Genomic DNA, 22,312 nt, shown 5'->3' with positions numbered 1-22,312 from the left:
ATAAAGTGAATCACAACGGTGTATAATGTATTATAAAGTGGATTATTGCTATGTGTGGCCTAATTTGTTCATGACAGTGTTGCATTTTAGCAGTTGATGGGTTTGTCTTGTATTTGTGGTGAGCATGGTTTGTAAGGGCATGTCGTGTACACAGTTTATGCAGCTATACATGTCTCAAAATATTTCATAACAGCTGACGTGCTGTTATTTTTTAAGGGACCCGCTTCTCTCTGGCAGTCATGCTTTTGTCTGCACTCATCTTGCAACACTTTCCTCCGTTGACCATTCAGAGTCATATTCTAAAGCCCTTTTTCCACAGAGATGGCGCCATAGGGCCACTACAAAGTCCCTTCTTCATACTGCCTTTACATTTTCTGTGCGTGATTTTAGACAGCATGTCGGCATTGCGGAATCAAAAGAGGCGTGATGGGCATGACTTGGAACACAACAGCATTGGCCTCTTTTGTGACATATGACATAACTGTCACCAGCACTTTCCAAACAATGACAATGACATTAACATGGCAATAACAATCATTTACAGTCTCAGATATATTGCAGCTGATCTCGTCCTCTGCTTGGATGGCAAGAACCTCCGGCACCTCATTGTTTTCCCAATTTGCAGACATTTTCACTGTTCTTCATCTTTGACGAAGCTGCTAACTGCTAACAGCTAATTTTTAAATCTCCCGGCGGTGCATCCTACATATATCATGTCAAGGCCAGAGAACTAATAGCATAGCGCGTTTCAAACAAAATAGCACCTGTTACAATATTCAAAGTGCAATGTCGTCTTTCACAATTTGTTTATTGTGCAAGTTGACATTGTGATGACGATAAAATTACAAAAAAAATGATATATTATGCATCCTTAGTTAACAGTTTTAAGTCGACAGATAAGTGCAACATCATGGGGCATCAGAGAGCAAAAATACAGTCATATATGTATAGTCAGATTTGCAAGTTACTCCTTTAAACACAGTGTGTTTGAAGCAAATATTGGGGGTTTTGTACATGTAGTAGGTGGCACCAGCTGGCCTTGTGTTGTCTTCAAAAGATTTCCAAGGTTCAGTGTGGTGTATTAAAAACTGTATATACATTGGTGCAAGCGCTAACAGTATTCTCCTTGCACAACAGTCAGCTGTTATGAGAGCATACTTGCCAGAATTTGTGCCAGTTCCTTTGAGATTCAGGCTCTGTTGCGAAGCATGTATTTCTACAGCACACACACATAGAGACATACCAACAGTTGTATTTTATTCTGTAGCTATATGTTCTGGTTTGATGCTTTATCTGTGACTACACTAGTTTGATATTCAAAAGCACAGTCCATTAATGCACAGAGGGATAAGGCTTAGGTGGTTAATTCTATTATGCGGGGTCAGAGGGTTCAGGCAGATTAGCTTTGGCCTTGGAGCTAATATCCGCCATAGAAACTAGCCTGTGTAGGTAGCTGTATATGATTAGCAAAGAGTAAGACAAAAGAGAGCGACAGAGACATGATGAAAGACAGACAGAGAGGCTAGGCTGTCTGGTGGAAGGTCAGATTCACGTGCTGCAGCCTGACGGCCTTATTATTTCAAGTTGGTCTGGATCTGAGCTGTAGTCAAGAGAGATGCACAAGAGAAAAGAAAGGGACTGGAGATGGAGAGATATCTGAGAAAAATATCCATGCTGAGACATTTTGAATGCACCCCCACACGCACACACATACAGGGCCATTGGCAGAGGTAGTATGCTGAGTGTGCACATGGCGTCTTTGTGTGATGGAGACGAGCTGAGGTTTGTTGATTTAAGGTAATGGCTTCCAGTTGTCTCAGTCAGGAGAAGGCCGTGTCACTACTACTGGGGATAGAGGGGGGATTGGCAGGCTGAGTGAAGACGAAATCCACTACACACACACACACACGCACGCACGCACGCACGCACGCACGCACGCACCTGAACACACAAAGATTGTGTGACTGTTATATTGGTTTCTTGTGTTGGCCTCTGTAACAAGGAGCTTGTGACTGACTGACTGACTGACACAGGTGTGTGTGTGTGTGTGTCTGCATTCTTGAGTCCTCACTGCATGGCTGATTTTTATCATTCCTTGGCAAAGGTCAACAGTGGAGCTGTGTGTATGTTTATAGCATCTCTTGCATAATGTGTGAAGGGTTTAGGATTGTTAAAGTGTGCTCGCTCTGTAATATAGGATGCAGAGTTTTTTCTACCTTATGATTTAAGGGGAGGGAATGAGGAGGAGAAGAAGTAAAAGAAATGTTGAGGGGGTTAAACACTAGAAAGTGTGTTGAGTGTTGTACTTTTTTATTTCCCAGACAATGATGCATGAAAACTTGTGAGATAAAGGAAGGTGTTTTTCCCCTCTGTTGCACTCCCTGTATTCATTAATAGCTGCTTGTAATGTTATTGATATGTGCATTGAGGCTTGTACTCTGGGTAGGATCAGCTGCTAAATGCCTAAAATGTGAACCACACAAAATAGATGCATAATATAAATGCACCAACAATGACTCAAATAAACACACACAAACACATGACAACTGGCCCATGCCCTGTGTTTTTACTGCGCTCTGTAATTGTGCATGCAACAAATGTGCAGGTCCTTTGAAGGTTTCTGCTCTTGTGCTGTTCTCCTTTTCGTTTTCTCTGTATTTGTTTATTTGTGGTGTTTCTCATCAAGTATTGTTGCCCTGCCCAGCTTCTCATTGTTTGTGCATGTGAAGTTGTCTCTATGCTTGTGTCTGCATCTGAGTTTGTGTGTGAAGCAATGTGCTTGTGACTCCCCTCAAAGATAGATCCAGGTTAGGTTTTGCACTCGAGTGTGTGTGTGTGTGTGTGTGTGTGTGTGTGTGTGTGTGTGTGTGTGTGTGTGTGTCTGGGAATTTTTGTGAATGAAAAGGTGAGTGTCTTTCACAACCTCTATCCAGGAGCTGAGTTTGCTCTCAAGTATGTATGTGCTTGGCTTCTGCTGTTGATGATGCAAGACTGAAACACAATGTCAGTCCTGCCTTGTTTCACAGGTCTCACTGGTTTTACTCACTTAATGTTATGATGTGTATTTACTCCAGGGCTGCGCATATGAGGACATGAAGAGATTTGTTCCAGTTTTCAGTTAGCACTATGTTAAAAAGTAGTAAGTAACAAGTCTTTATCGAACCAAATGCTTAATGCCTAACAATAGGCTACTTGTACACTCAGCAGAAGCCCAGCAACATGGGCTAAACAGCAATACACACCAGTTAACCTCTACATTTGACTCCAGTAATCAGGTTAGTACACATATGTGGATGTTCAATACAGACACACGCATAACAACAACACACACATACACACATCGGCTATGACATGTTAGTGACCCCACGGTGACCTCAATCAATCCAGCTAATTGACTTACAGTAATGCATTCACCCGATTATGTTTCTAAGGAGGTGGAGGGTTGATAAAAGGAGAAGAGAAGGAAGATAATGGTGTGTGTGTGTGTATGTGGAGGGTGACAGCTGTAATTAACTGATCAACTAGGAGGGGGAAGTTTTGCTTTGTATATTATTTGTTTAGAAGTGTCCTCTCCTCCTACCTCTAATCTTCCTCTTTCATTTCTGCCCCCTCTCTAGCTTACTCAATTCCTCCCCATTGTCTGCCTCCCCCTCCCCCACTTATGCGTCCCTGTTAACCCCCTCCTCTATTATTTTTCTACTCAACCTGCTGCCTCCTCTTTGCTGTCTTCTCCTCTTTCTTCCTGTCCTTCTCCTGCTCTTGCTCTCTCTCCTGTGTGTTACATTGCCTGTCTCTTTAACCCAGTTCCCCACTGAACCTTGACACCTCTCACTTGTGTAACTTCTATGATAACTGTGCCTTTGTATGTGCGCATGTGTGTCCCACAATGTCTCTCGCTCCACTTCTTCTCAATACACGAGTCACAAGTCACAGCTGAGCCACACAGGAGTCAGTGTTTCTGGTAAGATCCAGTTGAATCTTTCAAATTTTGATACTGTATTACAAGCTTCACTTGCTTCACGTGCTTTTTTAAAATTTAGTTAAGCAGATCCTTTTGTGCGTATGTGTAGATGTTATTTCAGAAGTTAAACAGTGTCAGTGATGCATCTGTAGAAATGACAGGTGTGCATTTGGTGTGTGTGTATAAAACAGAGGGTGAGAAATCAAAGCTGCGTCTGTCTTGGAGCGTTTACGAGGAGATCTGTGTCTCTGCATGAGTGTGTCTGGAGGGCAGCGGGTGCACTGTGACCTTTATGGGTCTGAGTATGTGTGTGTGAGTGTGTATGTGTGCATGTTTGCTTGCTTGCCCCCAAACCGGTAACATGATCTGTCTCGAGGAGTTGAGCCCTCCATCCCTCCTCTGTCTGTCTGCACCCTGCCTCTCCTTCTCTCTCTCTCTCTCTCTCCTATATGTTCCCCTCTCAGTTCACAGCCTTCTCTCCTTTCCGTCTCCCCCTCTTCCTGTCTTTCATCCCTCTTTCCCTTGTCCTGTCCCCCTGTCCTCCTTCTAACCATAAACTTGTAAATCTGTGTCAATCAAAACCTAGAAATACATCTGTCCAAAACCTCAACTCTATTAGCCTTTGCAATCTGTCTCTCTGTCTTACACTTACACACACACACACACACACACACACACACACACACACACACACACTTACATGCTGTGATCAGATGGCTTTGATTGCAAACATCAGAGAAGAGAGAAGTTGATGGGTGTGTGTTTGGCGGGGGGTCAGTGTTGGTGTTGTAATTGATTTTCTCTGTTTCCTTTGTTTGACTTGTGTTAGATGTCACTCTGGAGGTTACCTATACTGAACTGATATGATATGGTTTAGAGTATGTGTGTGCGTGTCGGGTGGGGCAGGGGGATGGAGGAGGTCATGAGACAGGCTGACTCTCCCACAGGATTTCTTTCACTGATGTATAGAATTACAAGCTTCACAGTGTGTGTACTTGATCTCTTCTCTGTCAGATGGTCAACGCTCCATAATCAGTCTTCTTCCGCCTTCTGTGTTCATTGAGCAGAAACATAAAAACTAAATATATTCTTGAGGAATAAAAGAACATGTCCAAGCGTTTAAGTGGCTTGGGACTTAAGAAGCCTTTTTATTAAGAGATGGCTAAGACATTAAAAACTCCTACACTCATCAGCTGATGGCCATAGGCCAACATGTGTAGGTGGTTTTAATATATTGTAGCAGTGTTGTGGTTCTAATGAGCCCAAACTGGAGTCCTCCACCCTCCCACTGCCCACTGCTACAAAATAGTCTGTCAGAAATCTTTCTATTTGTTCTCACTCGTAAGTTTTAGGCTCAGACCAACCCCTGTGAGTCTTTTATTCAAAGTTTCCAATCAGACCGGAGCTTTAAACCTAGGGCAGAGCGTGCAGTGTGCTGTTTGGGCAGTGTGTTTGCAGTTTCCAGGAGCAGTGTGTGCGCGTCCTGTACTCTGTTGCCATATGGTGGCTGTATTAGCCCACAGTGTAAACACAGCTGGTTGCCTCCCGTGGCTGCATGGGTGAACAGCAGTCTGCCTGCAGATACAAAAAGCCCTAATAGGAGGATCACATTCACTGCTAGTACATTAATATGGCTATTAGGCACATTGGGATTCATGATGTGTTATTTGTAAGGCACATTAGTGTCAGTGTTGCAGCCTGATATCCAGACTATTAGTGATGTTAAACCGCTGATTATTAAGTCTCTTAGTGGCTGCTCGCGTTACATTGCTGCAGGCAAAAATATTGTGATCACATTTTTTTGTGAATATTGCAGTGACTCTTGAGCATGATGCTTAAAAATGTTGCCTTTACAGAAAACAAAACATGTATTCTATTGAAATAGTGCGTCATTGTCACCATTTAGATTTGTAATCATGCTGTAAAAATGAGTGAGTATGTAAGCAGCATTCCTGTGTGTTTTTTTTTTTTTCTTGCATATATTCTGTGTAATTTGTTACTATTCATGAGGTGGGCTATTAAAGGTGTTTATCAAAGAGTAATGCTTATGGTCGTCTGAACCAGAGACACAAAGAAGGGAGATAAAGCAGAGAGGAGAGGGCAGGTACTGAACATTGCACATCATAAATAAAATGTCAGAAACACTGGTGCATGCTAGCCAGTGCTCATGGCAGCGTGAAATCTGCTCTTGCCCCCTCCTTTCTTATCTTCCCTCCCTATCGCACTCCCTCTCTCTTTGTGCATGTGTGTGTCTGGGTTGTGTGTGCGCAGGGTAATTGAGGTGTGTGACCTTGCTGTAGGCCTGGCAGGTGTGAAGGGAGGGACGGAGGAAAGCAGGGGATGAGATGAATGGGGGGGGGGGGGGTGGATGGATGGATGGAGGTCTGCTGTTGTATGTTGGCAGACTGATAGCCTGCCTGCATGCATATATGTATGCTAATGTTTGGCATTCTGTAGTGAAAAGAAATACAAGTGATTGTGTGTGTGGGTGGAAGCACATTCTTCTGCTGTAAGGTTCTCTGCATGCAACTTGGAAATGAGATTGTGTGTGTGTGTGTGTGTGTGTGTGTGTGTGTGGAGGTGGGAGGGGGTTGTATGTGTTATCATACATTATTTCTCTATATGCTCCAATGTGTGCTGTTGAATCTGTTTTACACAAAAATGTTTGCATGTAAAATTGTAATATCTTATTGTATACTTTGTATAAACCAATGAGACTAATGTTGGAGATGACTGGCGGCTTCTATGTCTATTACGGTTGGTAGGACCACATTCCTTATACACCTTATACACATGAGCTGTCTCTTCTGTCTCTCCCTGGTGTCTTTCTGTTTACCACAGCTTCACAGAAGAGGGTAAACATATTGGAGGCTTTTCCTTCTATAGCCTCTTTCAGACACACATGCCTTTATGATAATCTCATGCAGGGCAGAGTATCATTTTAAAAGAATACAATACCAGTACCAATACCAGCATCCTTACAGTAACACCATTACTAATAGAGTTCTTCATTTGATACCTTTTTTTCTACTTCATTCAGTGCCTGTAATGTGAATGGAAGCATTCATTTGCGTTAAATGCCACCAGACGCCACGGGCGTGTAGTATAGCCATACTGTCGAACGTGTTGGTGGCATCTGGGTACGCCAACTGCCAACTCTGTTAAATACGCCGCGCTTGACTTCGCCACACCACAGACTGTATGTGTTGTAGCTGCTGCGGTAACATGTCACATTAATTTGAAGAATGTTGGCGGTGATTGACTGTAAGCAAAACCATATAGATAGTTGTTTTATGTGGATATAAAAAGGACTAAATGCAGGTGTTGTTTGAATGGAGAAGTTTCAATACTACCTAGTATTGAGTACTGATACTGTCTCATGTCTGAATATGCACCTGAGTCACGTTTATATAAAAGTCATGACAACAGTCTTACTGGGACGGAACACCGGAGCAACATTTCTCCGACACTTTCAACATGGCACAAGTCTGAACTGCAAGCAGATCCATGTTAAGGCTGCAGCACATGGAAAGAGATGCATGCATTATATCATTGTAATACATTTTAATATCTCAATCAGAATCTCTTATGCAGAAAGGAAATTAAGTCAGGGCAATAAACTAGGAAACCCTGAAAGAGACAATTTTAAGTTGTTGAGGAGCTTCATCTAGCAGATCGATCTATGAATTTTCCACTAACAGTGCAACCAGGGCAGAAGACATTTAAAAGATGTTTTTGAGCTGAGGCAGCCTGACTTCAAAAGCCCAGTTTCTGACTTGAGTGTCTACATACGCAGACATGTTGTACACGGACATATTGTACACTCGGTTTGTAGGTGTGTACAGTCTTCAGACATGAGTCATTGACAAAATTTACGCCAGGGAGGTCTTTGCGGACCTTTGCAGCACAGATGCCCAAACTATCATTTTGGCTCCAGTCTCAAACTGGGAAATGACTTATAAGGGGATCAGCAAAAACCAACCCAAAAACTGACCAGTGAGGAGAGGCCAGGGGTGATATGATCTCATCTGCTTGAATTTGTTAAAAGTCCCACTGCTGTGTGTAGCACCAGGTTGACAGTAATTCTAGAAATACTCTACAGTGATGGATTGATAGTACATGCAGCTCTTTTGACATGAGAAGACATGTTTTCATCTCTACACTGAGCCTACCATCTTCTTCTCTGCAGAATAGTGAAGAGCAGAGAGGCAGTGAGCTCGCACACACCCATCCCCCTCTTCTTCTTCTTCTCCTCCTCTGTCGCTCTACACCCTCCTCCCCTCTGCTCTCTGCACAGTAGCACAGTGCATCTGTGTCATGTCACTGGGTTCTGGCGTCCCGGAGTAACCCCCCCTCACCCCCACCCTCCCATACCAGTGCAATCTCTCTCTCTCTCTCTCTCTCTCTCTCTCTCTCTCTCTCTCTCTCTCTCTCTCTCTCTCTCTCTCTCTCTCTGTCCTTGTGTGGCTTACACTGTCATCCCCGATCTCTTCATCTTCCCTCCCTCCACCTCATCCCTTGCTTCTGTCTGCTCTGTCCTAAAGGAGTCTCCCCCTCTCGCCTGTCTCTGTCATCCTCTCTTTCTCTATACTTAATGTGTGTCACTCTTTTAATATCTCTCCCTCTCTCTCTCTCTCTCTCTCTCAACCCATCATGCAGCACAAACACAAATACACATCATTGCTCTCTCTTTCGCTGTCCTTCCTCTCAATAAGCGTACACAAACATAAAACTGTCTCGGTGCATACATTAATAGATCCAAGCTCCTTAGCTGGCTGCTGCATGCATAATCTATCTGCTCATACAGAATGTGAGCTGTGTGTGTGTGTGTGTGTGTGTGTGTGTGTTCCTGTGAGGCCCTAGGCTCCTCCCCCCAGAGAGAGAGACAGACAGGTGTGGACCAGATTGAGTTCCACCTCATTTCCTCTGCCCTGTGCAGCTGGTCAAGGACACACATTTACACACACACAAACACACACACACACACACACACACACACACACAGGCATGTCTTGGAAACATGGTTATGTAGTCATGCACACACGCACACACATTTCAAATACAAGGACAGAGTCATGCATACTGCACAAATAAAGACACAGTACAAGATGTAGAAGGATCAAGTGCAGCATTAGCATTACCTAGGGGTGCGTGTGTGTGTGTGTGTGTGGGGGGGGGGGGGGGGGGTTCTTTGTGCATGCATGTGATGCGTATTCATAAGGTTGCCTGCACTTGAATTCCTATGGAAGAGGATTACAGGAATGATTACAACAGATTGGCAGAGTATTTCCATGGCGACGCTGAAAGATTTGCAAATGGTAGAAATCCGGCCCCAGTATAGAGTCACTCAAGTCCCTCCTCCAGCATGTTATATTCATACTCTATCCAACACACACACGTGACACTACACACACCGTTTCAATATTTATAGCTGTCTTTGGTTATTTATATTTGACATGACAGCGCTCATATCGGCCGTTCATTTTTCATGCTGGTATCAAATGTATCAACACCGCAGGAACATTATGATCATGGCACACACTCATGAACACACACACACACAACAAGACCCGCCGCTGACATCAGCAGCTCTCGCACTGATGTCAAGGCACAATTTTATAAGACTCAGGAGAGCTGGTCATTGACCATCAAAAGAATTCTCCCACTCTAAGCATTTTCCCCACTTTAATTTTTCATTTTTATTTCAGGCATTTAGCTGATTTATTTCAAGTGCAAGAGCAGAGTGATATTACAATATTACAGCTAACAGTAAGGCGTGCAGGGTATTCAAATAAATTGCTTTGTTTCCACTGAGATGTCCAGTATAATAGAGTGTGGTAAAGGGGCTGCAATATTAAAGATCGTTAGGTTATGTTTCTTTCCAGTGTGGATAAAATGAAACCCTAGATTATTCTAAAGTCAGGTTAGATTATGTTCCTCAGGTTTCGTGAGACTGACGAAGTGAAACGTTTCTCAGCCAAACCATGAAATAGATTTCTGCAGAGCTTCTCTCTGTTTTGTTCTGTTCTGCTTTCTGTCTCCTCGCTTGACTTAGTTTCTTTGTTATGGCATTTCCTCCTTGATAGATACACGCTGAGTAGTGACAGATAAGGTGGGGAGGGGCTCGCCACCCCACATTGAGATATCCCACATATGCTCTGTTGTGTGATTATGTATGGAACTGTGTGTGTGTGTGTGTGCATGGATGTGTGTGTGCCCGTCTGCTGTGGCGCCTACCCAGCACAGGAAGTGTGGGGTCACAGTGTCTGGAGGGCAGCGAGACGGCCTCCCTCCCCTTTAAATGCCCAGATACTCTGCCTTTAAGGACGCAGCCTGTAGGAAGAGCCTCACCATACAGACACAGAGAAGGAGGGGGGCGGGGTTGGTGTGTATACATTATGGGGCTGTATGCTTACTTGCTGGTGAAAGTGATTGAGTGCTTGTCATATTGTGCGAGTACATAATGAGAGTGTGTGTGTGTGTGTGTGTCTTTGTGTGTGTGGGGGGTCCTGTGAAGACGGTATGAGCCACCATGTGGGGATCACGTGTGCCACAGAAGATAAAGAAGTCTTTGTGAGCAGATGCAGAAGATGCAGCACAAGCCACACACAGACACACACACACACAGTAACCTATACAAAAACACTCTGCTGCTCTTTCACATGCTGTTTCTCAGCTCACTTTCAAACAGATCATTGTTAAACTCACCCCGCGTGGCTGTTTTGCAAATTAGAAATTTCCATGCTGAGCCTTTTATATTTATTAAGTATGAAATCATTGCGGTTTGGAGCGGACACACACAGCGGTATGATTATAAAGGCCTGAGTCAGTCTTTTTGGTATGTGACGGTTAACTTAAATGGCATTGTGCAACTGGATAGTACAGTTTAGCACCTCTGCACTGGTATGTGGGCTTGGCAGGGCTTGTCTGACCACTCTCCAAATTTGTCTCACACACACATGCACAATCAAACACTCAGCACCAGAGACAGTAAGAGTGCATCTTGGGCTAATGCCTCCAGTTTTAAACACACCTTCCTCATAAACTCTGCCCACTCCCTCTTCATATTGCACACACACAAACACACATACACATTTTAAAGGGTGAAGAAAGTGTTGTTATGACTCATTATTAGAGTCCCTCACTTATCACCCTTGACAAAAATATCACTTTCTTTTCTTCTTTTTCTAATGTGTTTATTTTGTTTAGCTCGTATGAAGGGGATGCCTCAGGCCACATTTCTCAGACTGTGTTTGTGAAGCGAGTTTAGGCATGCTGGCTGCCTGCTCCTCTTCCTTCTAATGTTGTTGTTTTTGAGCTACCAGCACTGTCAGCACATTCAGTCTATAGTGTTCAGAGATTTATATTGCTAGCAAGTGTTATACTGTAGAGTAACATGCATGTCATAAGCTTGGGTGATCAGCACAGCCAGTGTCTCTACATGTTTGTTTGACACTAAAAGGTGACCAGCTCTCAACATTTTGCCATTACAAAGCCATGTTTCTACCATTTTGTAGTGACATGGTATAATCTCTGCAGCCAGATGTGCATTTTTGGTGGCAGTCAGATAAGGTTTTCCCAAGGGTTTCAGCCCATTTGGAGCATGCATGTGGTCAGCAAATGTCATGAAAATCTGCTGTCATGATTTATTGTCTAAAAACAGTTTTGATCATTTCTCTGAACAAATGGAAACCTTGGCCTGATGGTGCCACGAGAAGAAAAAAGTATTCAAGCATCTCACTGCTGTTTTATTCATGCTTGGCCAGGGGTGTTAGAGCTCTGCTCAGTGTTTCAGCACCCAGGTTTGCTGGATGCTGTTTTTAGGGATGGAGCTGACAAGTCAGAGTTTCGGAGTCTGACGGTAAAGCCATGCTTAATTTTGGAGGATTGACGTCACAAGACTGTGCCGGCATCAACTGCTGTGGCTCTGAATGCTGCCTACAGCTGTGAGGTACACACTCTGTTCGGCTGCCGTGTGTGTGTGTGTGAGAGAGAGAGAGCAAGAGAGAGAAAGAGAAAGGAGATTGAGGGTAAAAACAGCGCATGTCAAGTGTTAAAAGGGTTATGTTCATCAAAGGCTCATTTACTTGTGCTTGCACAAACATCTTTCACACACACACGAAGTCTCTCTGTCTCACACACACACACACACACATACACATACACAATCATACTGTTCACAGGTCTTGATTTTGGCAACGGCCACAGCCCGGCTGCTTTCATTAGCGTCTGTCTAGACACAATTTATTACCAACTGTTCATTCTTGTCTCCTCCTCTGTGTCTGTCTCTCTGTCTTCCTATTTGTCTGGTTGTGGGCTCAGGGCTGCTGGGTTCTCAGACAGTTTTGGTGTGTATGTGGTGTGGCTCTAGTCGGTAAGTCTGTCTGTCTGTCACCCTCCTCTTCTCAAAGTGGGTGTCATTTTCCTGCTTGTCCCCAAAGAGGAAGTCAGCCTGTATGTCTTGTCTATCCCCTCGTTTGTCGCACGAATGCGTGTGTGTGTGTGTGGGAGTCAGAGTGGGTGTGATGGTTTGTGAGCCAGGCGTGGTTTTGACCATGACCTTTTACTGAAGCCATGTGGCAAAAGTTCACCGAGCCAAAACAGCCCCGACCACAGTCGACCTGACACTCCTCCTCACTGTCTGTAGCTCTGCCAGCTCCAGCCTCCCAAACTCATGCATGTTTACAGGCAAGAAAACAGACTTGCTGCCTCTCATGCATACACACAAAAATAATACATTCTCCACTCAGTTTAAATCAGTTTATTGGGCTTGAGTGGCATGACATTTGATATATTAGCCATGTAGTTTCTTAAATGGCAACAGATCTGACAGAAAGTGCAAAAACAGATGAGTCTTAATATCTCTTTCTGTTTTTGAGGTTTAAAATATAGAGTGGATAAAAACATGGAAACAAAAATAAGATCCAGTCCAAACAGTTTTAACCAACCAATTGAATGAATGCCTTGCTGGCATTGGTTCACTTTATGATTAACCACCACAGAGGGGAAGTAACCACCCCCCTCTGTCCTTCAGACAGTTTGAACAACAGCAGCCTCTCACAACTGTCCTTATCTACCCGCATCCTGATCTCACACACAAGTTCAGGATGCGGTGTGACAGCATTCCAAGATGTTCACAAAACAAAGTGTCTTCACTCACAATTAACTCCTTGATGTGTGCATGCTGATCAGAAATTATATTGTAGTAACTGCCCCCAGGCTGGTGACTAAAGCTTCATTCAAGGATTTACCTGTTCTGAGTGGCCGCCTTTAAGTACACAACAGCAAAGACAGCAGACAAATGGCCATGGAACAGAGAGACACACAGGCAGACAGTGAATGTAGGCTGAAAGACAGTGAAGAAGAAAACCCTGTCATTTACCAACACTCCTGCAGCAGCCTGCTATTTTACGTGTATGTGTGTGTGCAGGTATGAAGCTTGTTGCCCTAACTTGAAGAGACCTACTGAATCACTAGTGACTAAGGGCTGGAGCAGCCCAAGCATGGCTATTTCACTCACGCCATGCAAGCTCACACATGCTGAGATGTGTGTGCTTGCCATGAGGTGAATGCTTTAAGCTGATTTTATTGTACCGTAGGTCCAAATGTACAGCACACAGCAAAGCAGTAAGACGGTGCTCCTTAAAAAAGGAACACAGGTGTCAGATCGTCCCTTTACATCAGGTGGATAGAAGTGTTTGTACTTAAATGCATATGTGCAGCATGTGGATATGTGTTCAGCATATGTTCACGAGTTTGTGTGTGTTTGTAGAGTGTGTATATATATATATGTGTGTTTTAGGGGTGGAATACCTGGGTGTGTAGCCTTGAGGTGTATTGTTAGACAACAGCACTTCAGACAGTTTGATGTTTTATAGATTTTCTAAGAAAAGATGGTGTGTTTGCCTAACGAACTGGATGACTGTATGTTTTCTCAAGGTGTTTTCTTCCTGCCAGTTCACCTCATTTTTGTGGCTCTTGGATTGGATAATTTATCTGGCATCTATGTATATATCACAGTAGCTAGGGCTGGGTTTCGGTCCTCAATACCTTTTAAGGTATCATCCAAAATAACCCAAGTCGTATCAAAATGTCTCTAGTGAAACAATACCTGTATTCATTTCTTTCTGCGCTAGGGGTCTGATTCCTCACTATCTCGACTCCTTGCCAGATAAGTGTTTATTCTGTTGCTGCCGTCCCTGGAGCTGCTCTCCTCGACGAGCAGTCAGCTCAGCGTCTGCCAAGTTAGCATGAGCTCACACAGCAGCAGTGACTAACATCCAACATGAAATCCAAAAGTCCCAACAAACTCCCACTGACACCGAAATGGCTCGACTGTTAGCTGTGGGTTGCTTAGAGCTGGTGCTGTGATTTTGTGTGCGGCTGGACGTACTCTTACAACTGTCCCTGGCATGGAGCTCACACTCCCACGGCAGCAGCAGCTAAGATCCATGCGGTCTGTGGGGTATTAAAGTCGAGTGCAGTTTATTTGACAGAGTTTGCATGTCCACGTACTGAGATGCCACCAGAACCTTTGCCACTTTAATCACACTTTGGGTATCAAATGAAGTACTATTATGGAAGTACTATATTAGAAGTACTATATTGGTTGCTGTGCTTACAAAAGAAAGCACAGCATAAAAAAGTTAAACCTGGCTCCACATTCACAGTAACATACTAACGTGACTGTCAGCAGTGGATCGACTGATTCTTACCCTCATGATTTTCAGAGTTGTAAAATGCTGCTGCATTGTATTTGAAATCGTTGTGTAGTGTTACAGCTTCAAACTATTTATCTTCATCTACTACTCAAACTGGACTTCCTGGATCATATTTCATCTTCTTACTGTGCCTCTAGCAACACACTAACAACAGAGGCCATTGCTTTTAAGTGCTGTTTTTGGTCTGAATGCCTCGTTAGGCATCTCTGCACAACCCTAACACTAAATTCTGTCATTTCCCCATCTGTCTCTGTCAAACCGGCCCTGTTCTGTTTTCACTCTCTCCTTATCTCTCTCAGCCTATCTTGGTTTTTCCTCCTTTTTCATCTTTTGTCTGGCTCAAGGCTTTTACTCCATCCTCCTCCTCCCATCCCTCTCAGCCTCTACATCTCTGCTGCTCTCCACCTCTGAGCAGAGTCTTTGTGGCTCCACCCCTCTGCCTCTCTCCCTGTGCTGGTTAATGTCAAAGGGAGATGCTCCCACTGGTTAACCTTTACAGACAAAAGATAAACACCACTTTCTATCTCTCTCTCGCTCGCTCAGCCTTTTATTATCTCTCTCATGTCTGCTCTCACATGGTCTCTGTCTTTATCTCTCTGTTTCAATACAATTTTAATTTAAAACAGTACTTTGTTACCTTTACTCTAAATTTGTATTTCGCTTAAGCCTTACCACACCTCCCTTCTTCAAGGTCTCGCTTTCTCTCTTTAACTGTCTCTTTATCTTTCACACAACCCTCCCCCTTCCTTCTCTCCCCACAGTCCTGATATTGATCAAGGTCAAATGATTATGTCAAAGCTTGTGACATTTATTCGATGTGTCACGAAAGAATATATCCTACCCTTGCAACAATTCAGCCTCCAACACATACACTTGCACGCTCTGGCATGCCGTCTTTTAAGGTGGCCCTGCTTACACACATTCTCCTTCACCCACCTACGTACACATGCAGCCAGTCCACCTTTACAGTGTGGCCAGCTGTGGCCCTTTAGGGGATATGACATTTGACCTTGAGTTCAAAGGTTTGGGGCCTTAACCCCCAGGCTGCAAGATCAGAGAGGGCTGAGCCAGCTATATCTGCCTCGTATTGACACAACTGTCACACACACACTCAAATACACATGCACCCAAGCTGCCTTAGGCTATGTATAACGCGTTGGTTCTGTGTGCACAGGCTCAATAGAGAAACATATGGAAGCCGCTGTGTGTGGGTGTGTTTTATGTTGCAGCCCTGTAGGTAGAATATCAGAGTGAAAGAAAGACAGACAGGAGAGGAAGAAAATAGAAGAATGAGAAAGGAAAAATGAGAGGCATGAAAGAGCGAGGTTTCAGTTTGGACAGATTGGTGTGCGGAAACAGACACCAAATTCATCCACGCAGATCATTGCCTTTGCTGCTAACACTTTAGCATGCACATTGACTAAAAGTACAGTCACCAAAAAAGTTAGTAAATTCCTAATAATGCAAAATGGATGCAGTGTCTTTGTGTCTGTATGTCAAAGGTCACAGATGTTACAGAAGGAGAGAGGAGGAAACAGAGCAGGTTACATGTGAAGTGTGAGGAGGAGAAGGTCAAGAGAGGTGGTGACATTTAGGTAGCGACAAGTTTCAGCCACAAGCATTTGTCAAAAGGGCAAATTCTTAGTTTATAAGAGAGATAGAAAGTGTGTGTGTCAAGTTGCTCCTCTATTTCTCTATGTCTGCGGTGTGTGTGGTGCATTTGCGTGTAACCATGTCCGCTTTAGTGTTTGAGCACCATCACAGGTGCCGTGTGTTCTCAGGGTGCAAGTGGAGGTGTGTGTGTTTTTATGTGTGTATGTGTTGGGGGTGGGGAGGTACACCAGAGTGCCACCTGTTCTCAGTCATGTGGCCCAGCACTGACACTGTGAATCACTGAACAGGCGGCACATGAGGAACACACACACAGATGGCCACAGCGCTGGTCCAGGCCCTGCTGTGCATTTTGGCTGACACACACACACCCATTGTGGTTTCATAAGCCACATTGAATTACATATCGACAACATCATGACCACGGAACAGTCAGCAAACATCACACATCATGATGAAACAGACAAATGGAATAAAAAATGAGCGCTGGTTGTCATGTGTAGGCAGAACAAGGTGTTGACCTTTTAACCCTAAACTGAAGTGCTGATGAATAGCTGACCACTGCTTCAACTCACACTGGAATGTCATGGACATGTTTGACCTAGTTTTGACTAAAGGTGAAAATAGAAACGCTCCATCATCCCCATCACACATCACTGTAGACCAATTTTAAACCACGGATTTGCAGAAAAACTCAGTGAGCAAAAATTGCTGAATATGGTTACCAAACCAAAGCGTACACTTTCCATTGACTTCAGTTCATACAGACTGATTTTATATGTGTGTATGAATGTTGATCAAGAAACCATTTTCAATTAAGTTGTGTCCAGCTCCTCCCTGCTGCTGTGGTTAACACTGTTTGACCTCTATCCTGACCTTTGTTCCACCATGTTGTTGTTTCAGGAGGTTGGAGGTGTCATGGTGGCCTGCTAAGAGACAGACTACATTACCCATGATCACCAGGTAAGGATCTTACAGTTTACACACTGAACTCTTCTCTGGTTTCAGTCTTACTGTCATTTCTTTCATCTGCAAACACACAGCACTGCCCACACACACACACACACACACACACACACGCTACAGTGTTAATTTTATGATTTTATAATAATCATTTCGCTGCTTCAAAGTTTTTTTTCATGTGGTTTTTCAATCTTTTTATCAACCATCTGGATTTAGCTATCAATATTTGATAACAGGTAATAGCTAAGTAGGTATACACCCTCACACACAGAGGCTCCATTGTATAGTTTGTAGGTTACAGTTAGAGCAACAAGGTGATGTGTCAGAAGAGAGTGAGTAAGACAGAGTAGGAGTAAAACACAGAGTGCATTACACACACACACACACACACACACACACATTCATTAGTAAAGAAGGTAGTGGGTTGTGAAATCAGGGGTGTGCTCTTTTTACAACCTCTCACACACACAAAATCAACTATTCCCTTGAATAAGCATGTGTGTGTGTGTGTGTTTGTGTGTGTGTGTGTGTTGTTTTGTAAGTCCTCAGAGAGTTGTGTACTTAAAGACCTCTGAGTCAGATATCAAATGTTTAACTCTTTGCTCTTCAAAGCCACATTAGAGTGAGAAAGGTCAATAACTTGCACGCTCTGTGTGGTGCTTTGAATGCCAGAATGATCACATAGGTCACAGATAGGCCACATTACTGCAGACTACCATGTTAGGAATACATAACTTCAGTATAATTAGAGCTGAAATGATTAATTAGTTAATTCTTGAAGATATTTTTAAGCAAAAAGACCAGAATGTTCTGGTTCAAGTCAACCAAATGTGAATGATTTTTATTTTTCTTAGTCTTTTATGGTAGTAAACTATTTTCCTTTTGGTTTTGAACTGTTGGTTAGACAAAACAAGCAGTTTGAATAAGTCAGCTTAGGCTTCATGAAACTACGGTTATAGTTCACTTTATTCTGAAAGCTTATTTCGATATGTTTAGCATAGTGCCGTCCTGGGACAAATGACTCTGCAGTAGTCATGGGCATGTATTGACTCAAGCTCTAATGGGTTTTGATCATCAGAAATGGAAATTCAACACACTGCTAATTTTAACCCTTTTGGTAGCACGATGCAATATTGGGCCACCACAAAATACCACCCGTCTCCACCCAAACACAGTTTGAACATTGATCCAGATTTAGTTAGCACCGACTTTGAAAGAGATACTGACTAAGTACAAGATTTCAAAAAGAGGTAACCACCATCACATTTTCTCTGGCCTCCATGCTGTTGCACTGTTTACTAACCTGTTTTCTGGCGTGTCCTTGATGTCAAACGTGACACACCAGTATAAGAATATAAAGGCATGCTTGTCCACTGCAAAGCGGTATACAAGGGTCTAGTCACCTGGCAATGGGAAAGGAGTCTATCACCCATGTTCCCATGTTAAAAAACCTGAATACACACACTAATTTTGGTGGATCGGGGGAATAAAGTTATTTGACGCTATATTTGTACCAGTCCTTCACACATAACATCCAGACTTAGTCCACATCACAATCAACATTTAGCTTCAGAGCTGCTCTGAGCTCATTTTCACGCTACTGAATGTTTGCCGCTTGCTTAAACTCAACATAGTGTATGTTCAAGTATTAGCATGTAGCATGAACACCAGTTATCTACCAACCAGGGACATATGGATGATTTTGGTGCCCATCTTTTTACCTTTTAAGAGGAAAATCAACCAATTAGACATCTGAGCTTTTTAAGCTCCTCTAAGTGGAGTTTACTTTTCACTGTGTATAACTTTAGGATAGTGAGTATATTAAGCAGGACTGGAGTACTTAGCTTATCACAGAGCTACAGTCAGGATTAGCCAGTTGTTTGAGGAACTAGAGGGAAAGCCGGGCTCCCTGTCGGCCCCTCTCCCCTTGAATAAGGGTTCTAATTATCAGTGCTGTAGCGCTCCATTCAGCCGGCTACATGGCTGCTATATGTGGGTGTGCTAAGCCCGTCTGTCTGTCTGACTGCCTGTGTGGTTCTCTGTCTCCTCGTGGAGTGTCTCTGTGTGAGTATGTGCGTGGAGGTGATTATTATCGCGTCTGACGGTCTTTCAGTGTACCCAAAAGGCTGACTCACAGTATGCCACATGTACACACACACACACACACACACACACACACAGTCCCACACACAGTCCTACATATCAGAGGCTGAGAAGTACCATCTGTACCAGGGACACAGTCTCCTACGACTGCAGAGTACAAACACTCATGCATACTTTCTTTCTTTGACTGATGCTGTGTCTGGACCTCATCAGTATTACACGCTGTTTGTTTTTTTAATGTGTGTGTGTGTGTGTGGCTGGTATGACAGCAATTTTGGGGCTTGTACCCATGGGAGAGTTGCTAAATATATATAAATAAATTTGGAGTGTGAGAACTGAGCCGTCCTTGTCCCCAATCTCTTTAATTACACACACAAAGTCCCCACCACACAAACACACACACACACACACACACACACACACACACACACACACACACACACACGTCTGCCTCCCTTACACACATGAATACAGAATTGCTAGCCATGCAAAGAGCTGTAAGAACTTAAACACACAGTGCTTCACAAACCTTTTTTCTCCTTTATTGTCCCTTCCTGCCACACACACACACACACACACACACACACACACACACACACACACTCGGGACCCCCGGGACAGACTGTAATGCCTTGGCTTCTCTTGTTGTGGGAGAGGAAGGATGGGAATTGAGCTCAGACATACATTTAGTATTCTCAAACTCTTATTATATACAGTATAGTGCATCTATGAGAGAAACAGCTGGTGCAAGCTATGTGTGTGTGTGTCTGTGTGGGGGGGCGGTGTGTGTGGTTCACTAGAGTCCCACCCATGCCCACATCAATCAGCAATCCTCTTCCTGTTCACTTTTGAGGGCTAATGGTCTCCCACCACACTCTTTACAGTGCAATCACACACACACACACACACATACATTGATACACAGAAAGCCAAGCAGAGTCACACACTTGAGACAATCCATGCGCATAATGGAAGATATAGTGTAATAATTTTACGCACTGGGAGCCATATGAGAAGACAAAAGAACCTCAGATGAAAAAATAAATAAATAGAAAACATAACTCCAAAAAACAAGCAGCATGAGCAGCATGTCAGAGTATTTTTGTGCAGGAGAGACCAGTGCAGGAATAGAGAGGACAACTTACCCAACAGTGAGAAGCAGATAATATACAGCCTCCATACAGAATGCACTAGTTTACAACTCTATGAAGGGTAATTAAGGACTGCAGCAATTCAGGGTGTAATAGCTTCCAGATGATGTTATAAAAAGCCTTTCCAGCTGACTTGATGTATTATAATATACATACTGGTTAGAGCATTAAGGGTGCAGGTTTTCTGAGGATATAATTACATCATCTGGAATTTAATTACCATAATGTTTTTTTATTTCACAACGTCCATCCATTTGTAGAGAAATTTCCTATGTGTAGACATGTTAGGACTTTTCTAGCTGCCACAAGCTTTTGTTCCACAGTCTCTTAGAACGATAATGGCCTCTCGGTTTTTGTACTAGACTCCTACTTTTACTCACTTCTGCAGGCATACTAGCAGCTGCTAATGCTTCCATTTTGGCCGACACACTATAAAAAAATAAAAGTAAAGCTGACTGCACAGTACTGTGTAAGCTGTATCTGTCCCACGAGAGAGAGCTGATTTCTCCACACTGCCTTTAACAAACAAAAACAAAACATCTACAAGCTCACTGCCTCCCAGTGTCATAAAGACCCCCACTGTGTTGCGTCCCTCCTCTTTCTCAACACAAAACACATTATTGAACATTCATTGTCCCTTGACAATAGACTCCAGATCAACCCTGGTGGTACATACCACACATGCCATGCACTTACTTCATCAGGGGTCTGAATCTAGCACACACACACACACACACACACACACACACACATCACTTGTCATTCTTCACTGCATGCTAATAGAAGTAGAAATGGCTTCAGTTATCTTAAAATAGCCTGTGAGTAACCTGTTGTGATATGAGAGAGAGGAACAGACAGTGAGAGACTGCATCACAGATTTGTACCGAGGCAGAGAGGGTTCATTATGTTCTGATATTATTGTTTATGTTGTTTTTATTAGACTTGTTAGAAGTATAAATAAACTGCATGTGTGTGTATCCTTATGTCATCATCTCAGCATCATCCATGACACATTCCCATCCACCCTGTGGCGGCTAATTTTGCCTCCTGTTGTCCTGCTGAGGTAGTGCTTTCTAAATATAACCTCTACACGTGTGTGTGTGTGTGTGTGTGTGTGTGTGTGTGTTAGAGTGTATGACACATACTGTTGGTTGTGCCAGTGTGGCTCTTTGGCGTTATTACAGAGTACAGGATGGTTACTTTGGCGAGGAAAAGCTGGAACGAATGTTTCCGGCCTTAGAGAGAGCCATTTGTGTTTTTCAAAGCCTTGTTTACCTCATACAGGATCTTAGCTGGTTGCCTCTGAGCACACAGCATATAATTCATGTTCTTCTGTGTGCACAGTCATGAGATGTAAGATGTTAATGTTACCCAATAGACAGGAACAAAAAATATATTAGCCTCATAACTCAGACTTTATAGTCCTAGCCATGTGCACTGTATTGCCACTGTATTGCCATGAAAATACATTAGTTAGATATTGTTCAGCCTTCTCTCTCTACACTGTCTAATACAGTCTGTGGACTGCATAAATACTATGTACATCCTACAGCTCATATAGCATATAAAGATATTATGCATAGCCTATAGACAAACCTCACAGTGGGTTGTATAGCTCATTATAAAATGTATTATTTATATAGTGCAGGCTAAGTGTTTTTCTCAACAATTTTACTTAACAATGCAAAACAGGGGAAGTAATTGAGCATCGGGATGAGACTCCATACAGAATATGTGAGCAACTTTTGGGTGGCTAGGCAGGTTGTGAAGAATTCCCCTGTCTGATTGTTCAGCAAAACCAC

The 22,312-nt window shown here is 43.3% G+C and overlaps 1 protein-coding gene across 1 annotated transcript in view; it reads left to right on the top strand.

The window, feature by feature from the left end:
• kdm6ba (lysine (K)-specific demethylase 6B, a) overlaps positions 1–22,312 on the top strand; it is a 122,804-nt gene that overhangs the window by 74,389 nt on the left and 26,103 nt on the right. The window contains exon 5 of the mRNA XM_033610448.2: positions 17,197–17,256. The gene's annotated coding sequence lies outside the window, so the exon portion shown is untranslated. The remainder of the gene's footprint in view (positions 1–17,196; positions 17,257–22,312) is intronic.

This window comes from Epinephelus lanceolatus, chromosome 22 (genome assembly GCF_041903045.1).
Source record: "Epinephelus lanceolatus isolate andai-2023 chromosome 22, ASM4190304v1, whole genome shotgun sequence".
Taxonomy (NCBI): Eukaryota; Metazoa; Chordata; class Actinopteri; order Perciformes; family Serranidae; genus Epinephelus; species Epinephelus lanceolatus.
Note: the sequence above shows the minus strand (reverse complement) of the source record. Positions and strands in the feature narration are given on the sequence as shown.